General features: G+C 41.7%; 2 protein-coding genes across 2 annotated transcripts in view; one reads left to right on the top strand and one right to left on the bottom strand.

Annotated features, from left to right (window-relative positions):
- The window catches only part of LOC130306231 (uncharacterized), an 870,792-nt gene that overhangs the window by 387,462 nt on the left and 477,137 nt on the right, over positions 1 to 6,193 (top strand). The window lies entirely within an intron of this gene.
- Positions 1 to 6,193, bottom strand: part of LOC130277291 (zinc finger protein 345-like) — a 304,690-nt gene that overhangs the window by 295,741 nt on the left and 2,756 nt on the right. The gene's annotated exons all lie outside the window — the stretch shown is intronic.

The raw sequence follows: 6,193 nt of genomic DNA, 5'->3' as shown, positions 1-6,193 counted from the left end.
CTGCTGGCCTTTGGCCTTTTATCATTCTGCTGCAGGCCTTGTATGTTACCTGTTGGCATGGGAAAGCACCCTCAGCCCGTGCCGTGCCCAGTTATTTCCTCTCTGTGCATGCGCAGTTCTTCCCGTGCTCTGTTTTGCCAGCCTGCGGGGATGGCGTCTGTGCACAGTCTCTGTGTGGTTGTCGCAAAGTCCGTATTGCAGTGTTCCTCCTTGCTATGTTGCCTGGTGTCTGTCGCAGAGCGTCATAGGTCAGAGAGAGACGGGGTTGCCTGAACTCTTGCGCCTGGCAGCTGGGTTCTTGGTCTAATAAAGGTCAGTATTGATTCTCTTATGGAAGAGAATTATTATGTACATGTATTACACACAATACATTATTGTTATATAATTCTTAAATTTTGTCCCCTGTGGAGTCCAAGAAAAGAAAATGTAAGTACAAACACAAATGCTGTGTAAAATGTGAAGAACCACTACCTGATGATTATGTTGGAGATTACGGTCGTTACTGTGAAATCTGAGCCAGAAAATCACCCTCTAAGCCTAAAACGGTGTTTTAGCTTTCTTTTATGTGGTTCAGAAAGCATAAGGGAGAAGTTGGTCCTTCTTCTAAGAAAAGAAAGAAGCAGCGCTCTAGGAAGTAGACATCTTCATCCTCCTCCTCGTCATCCTCATCCTCTTCTTCCTCTTCTGACTCAGAGTCTGAATGTGTTACAGAGGATTTATATTTGTTTAAGAAAGAAGCAGCTGAAAGTCTCATTAAACGTGTAAAGAAAAGCATAGAAGCTGGCAAACATGAGCTTTCCTTGCAGGTGAAAAATAGTCTATTTTACTTTCCTAAAAAGAAATCTACAAGTCTGCCGGGTCATCAAGTGTTAAAAAGGTATCATGGAGAAGGAGTGGAAGAAGCCCGACAAGCGTCCGAATCTGGGATCTCGTTTTAAGGTACAAACTAGATCCATCTGTGTCAGAAGAATGGGAACAGTCGGGAAAAGTAGACCCGCCTATTGCTTAGATCTCAAAAAAGGCATTCTTCCCAGCAGATGAGACAGTCCTCAAAGACGCTATGGATAGGAAAGCAGATACTTTCCTGAAGAGGTCTCATGTAAATATGTCTTTCCTAATAAAGCCGCTTTGTCCTCTGTACCAGTCTTTAGAGCCATGAGGCTTTGGCTAAGTCATCTATCAAGATGGCGTACCCCACGCAGAGACTTATTACATCAACTTGCCTCTCTTAAGACAGCTGCTGAGTTCCTCTGCGATTTTTCCCTAGAAGTGCTCAAGATTGCTTCCATAACAATGGCAGTAGCCAATTCCACCCGTAGAGCTATTTGGCATTTCTTCTAAGGCTAATTTTTATAGTATGCCTTTTGAAAGCTGGGAAGCTGATTGGGAAATGTCTGGATAGAGTCTTGGAAGAAAACAAGAAAGAGAAAGTATTGGTGTTGCCTCAATCTTTTAGACGGCCTTTTCGCAGATTCCGTGGGCAAAGAGGAAGAGTACATTTTCGGAGAAGACAGCACCAGGATCGTTCAGACAAAAGATCTCAAAACAGATATCAAAATAAAAGAAAAAAGAAGCAGTCCAAATCTGTACTACCAAAAACAGAATTCTGACGCCAGGTTACTTTGTCCGGTAGGCGGCAGACTTGCATTATTTGCCACAAATTGGGAAGAAGTCACGACGGATGTTTGGGTTTTGCGCATTATCGGAGAAGGTTATGCCCTAGAGTTTCTTCACCCCCCCCTCCCAGAGAAAGATTTGTTCTAAATCAGTCACAACAAAGTCACAACAAAGTCATGTCATCTCTGCTGGTGGAATTTATAGAGAAGGGAGCATTGGAACCTGTACCCGCCCGAGAAGAGTTCCGGGGTGTCTACAGTATTTCCTGTTCCAAAGCCTGACAACAAGTGGCGTCTGATAATCGATCTAAGGTATTTTAACAAACATCTTGTAAAGACAAAAGTTAGACACACTGAAAGCAGTTCACAGCATCGTGCAATCAGAAGAGATGATGGTATCTCTCAATCTAAAAGATGCATACCTGCACATCCCTATCCGGAAAACAGACAGAAGTTTCTTAAGAGTGGCTATAAGAACAGATCACCAAAATTCTCCATTATCAGTTTCGAGCCCTACCATTCGGATTCGCCATTGCCAAGGATATTTACAAAAGTGGTAGTGGTTCTTGTAGCAGCCTTCCATCTTCAAGGAATCAGAATCGTTGCATACCTAGACGATTGGCTGATTATTGCTCAATTAGCCGCAATCCTGCATGACCATCTTCAAGATTACATTCCTCTACTGCAGAAAGTTGGGTTTCTTCGGAATCTTCAAAAGTCCTATCTCATCCCATCGTCTTGTATTCTATTTCTGGGTCGATTGTGGACCTTCACTGTATGAAGATATTTGTTCCTCCAGGAAAAGATGCTCGGATAAAATCAGCGATTCTTCATCTGTGTCAAGTCCAGGTCGTATCAGTACGGAAAAGCATGAGTATCCTAGGTTTGCTAACATCAGCTATAGATGCTGTTCCATGGGCAATAGCCCACTTCAGATGCCTACAGGAAACCATCCTGAAAGTCTGGAGCAAGCCAAGGTTAACTTTGTCTTCACAGATACAGGTTCCTGCTTCAGTCTGCAAAAATCTCCGGTGGTGGACTATCAGAAAAAAAAAAAATCTAGAAATGGGGAAAAAGTTTTATTTTCAGCCATCAAGTCCTTATTACTACAGATGCCTCTGTCACCGGTTTGGGTGCCCATTTAGAAAACCACTGGATTCAATGATCATGGCCCTTGAGGATTCAACAAATGTCATCCAACTTCAGGGAGTTCAAGGCTTTCCAGTTTGCCCTCCACTATTTCGAGTCATCTGTCTACAAAGAAAAATCAGTGCTGATGCAAACAGACAAAGCCACCATGGCATTTTACATCAACAAACAGGGAGGAACCAGTTGTGTTCCCCACTGCAGAGATTGTATGCTCAAATAATGGAGTGGGCAGAGCCAGTGGTAACAGATCTTTGTGCAGTTCATATCAAGGGCCAGTTGAATAAATGAGCGGATCTTCGAGAATTGCTTCTTCCCGGAGAGTGGTCGTTGAGTCAGAAATATTTTGACGGGTTGATGGACAAATGGAGTACTCCAGAGCTCAATTTCATGGCAACAAAAGGGAATAGCAAATTGAAGAGATTGGGATCACTCAGGAGAGTGGATAATCCAGATGTGCTGGACGCATTCTATATTCCTTGTCCTGAGTCCTGAGCATAAAAAAAAAAGAAACTGTCCGTAATTCTGGTCTTGGCCTCGCAGGGCATGGTTTCCACTCTGTTGGTTTCTAGAAGACCATCTACCAACTTTGTCTACTCCAACATTTGGAAGAAGTTTTTGGCCTGGTTATCAGAGTCTAATCTGCAACCTTCAGTCTCTAGCATTCTGCAGTTCCTCCAAGAGGGTTACAATAAAGGATTCAAGCCTAATACGCTGAGGGTCCATATGATGGCCATTAACACCATGACGGATGGTACGTTTTCTAACGAGCCTTAAATAACTAGGATTCTTTAAAGCTTTGCAGAGGCTTAAGCCTGGCATTCGTCCTCCGGTAGCCACTTGGGATTTGGCTCTTGTCTTGGACAAGCTTACATTGCCCCCCCCCCTTTTGAGCATATTGAAAGTATTGATTTGAAATGGTTGTCTATGAAGATTCTCTTTCTTATAGCTGTTACTTCTGCCAAGAGGTTGGGAGAGCTCAAAGCTTTATCTTCTAGAGAGCCTTACCTGAAGATCCTTCCAGATGTTGTACGTCTTAGAACCATCCATTCGTTCATTCCTAAGGTCTGTTCGTTAGCCAACATCAATAAAGAAAAATTTTTACATGTCTTCTTTCCTAATCCAGCTACAGAGGAAGAAAAGAAGTTTCATCTTCTGGATGTCAGAAGATCACTATTGTGTTATCTACAACGCCTGGGGGAGTTTCGGACAGAAGAAAATCTGTTCCTTATTTTCTCTGGAGGCAGAAAAGGACAGAAAGCCTCCAAAGACACTTTGACCCGATGGATCCAGACAACTATTCTAGAAGCCTAGAGGAATTGATCCTCTGCAAGCTTTGATGGCTCATTCAACACGTTCCACTTCTACATCTTGGGCGTAAAGAGAACAATTTTTCCTGCAAGACATCTGTAATGCCGCATCCCGGTTATCCTCTTCTACGTTTGCCAAACATTACAGGTTGAATCTTCAGACCAAGAACCCAGCCTTCAGTACTGAGGTGTTGTCCGCTGTTTGCAAATATTGACTATCCCCCCCCCCCCCCCTTTCTCTTCTTTGCAAGATTCCTTCTGTGCTGCCGTAAGGACCATGAGGAAAGTGCATATTTTACTTACCGTAATTCTACTTTCCTCGAGTCTGAAGGCAGCACAATAGCCTCCCAATAAAGCTTTTTTTTGCATCAGTCTTTTTATTACACAATGTGGGTTGTATGTCAGTGGGTCTTATTGGATCCAGTATTCCATAGTCCAATGGCATTAATCTTTTAATTATGTTCTAGTAAGGCAGTCCTAGGGCGGAGTCAGGAGACCTAAAAAACCCTTCTGTGTACTCACTATATTGTGGGGCCATATACTGTATATATACAACCTCCATATATTGTGGGGCCATATACTGTATATACAACCTCCATATATTGTGGGGCCATATACTGTATATATACAACCTCCATATATTGTGGGGCCATATACTGTATATATACAACCTCCATATATTGTGGGGCCATATACTGTATATACAACCTCAATATATTGTGGGGCCATATACTGTATATATACAACCTCCATATATTGTGGGGCCATATACTGTATATATACAACCTCCATCTATTGTGGGGCCATATACTGTATATATACAACCTCCATCTATTGTGGGGCCATATACTATATATACAACCTCCATATATTGTGGGGCCATATACTGTATATATAACCTCCATATATTGTGGGGCCATATACTGTATATATAACCTCCATATATTGTGGGGCCATATACTGTATATATACAACCTCCATATATTGTGGGGCCATATACTGTGTATATACAACCTCCATATATTGTGGGGCCATATACTGTATATACAACCTCCATATATTGTGGGGGTCATAGACTGTATATACAACCTCCATATATTGTGAAGCCATATACTGTATAAATACCACCTCCATATATTGTGGGGCCATATACTGTACATACAACCTTCATATAATGTGGAGCCATATACTGTATATATACAGCCTCCATATATTGTGGGGGGGGGGTCATAGACTGTATATACAACCTCCATATATTGTGGGGCCATATACTGTATATAAACAACCTCCATATATTATGGGGCCATATACTGTATATACAACCTACGTATATTGTGGGGCCATATACTGTGTGTATACAACCTCCATATATTGTGGGGCCATATACTGTATATACAACCTCCATATATTGTGGGGGTCATAGACTGTATATACAGCCTCCATATATTGTGAAGCCATATACTGTATAAATACCACCTCCATATATTGTGGGGCCATATACTGTACATACAACCTTCATATAGTGTGGGGGCCATATACTGTATATATACAGCCTCCATATATTGTGGGGCCATATACTGTATATATACAACCTACGTATATTGTGGGGCCATATACTGTATATATACAGCCTCCATATATTGTGTGAGGGTCATAGACTGTATATACAACCTCCATATATTGTGGGGCCATATACATCCTCCATATATTATGGGGCCATATACTGTATATACAACCTACGTATATTGTGGGGCCATATACTGTGTATATACAACCTACGTATATTGTGGGGCCATATACTGTGTATATACAACCTACGTATATTGTGGGGCCATATACTGTGTATATACAACCTACGTATATTGTGGGGCCATATACTGTGTATATACAACCTACGTATATTGTGGGGCCATATACTGTGTATATACAACCTCTGTATATTGTGGGGCCATATACTGTGTATATACAACCTCTGTATATTGTGGGGCCATATACTGTGTATATACAACCTCTGTATATTGTGGGGCCATATACTGTATATATACAACCTCTGTATATTGTGGGGCCATATACTGTATATATACAACCCTCTGTATATTGTGGGGCCATATACTGTATATA

This window comes from Hyla sarda, chromosome 1, assembly GCF_029499605.1.
Source record: "Hyla sarda isolate aHylSar1 chromosome 1, aHylSar1.hap1, whole genome shotgun sequence".
In the NCBI taxonomy this organism is placed as follows: Eukaryota; Metazoa; Chordata; class Amphibia; order Anura; family Hylidae; genus Hyla; species Hyla sarda.
This window is presented reverse-complemented; position numbering and strand designations above follow the sequence as displayed.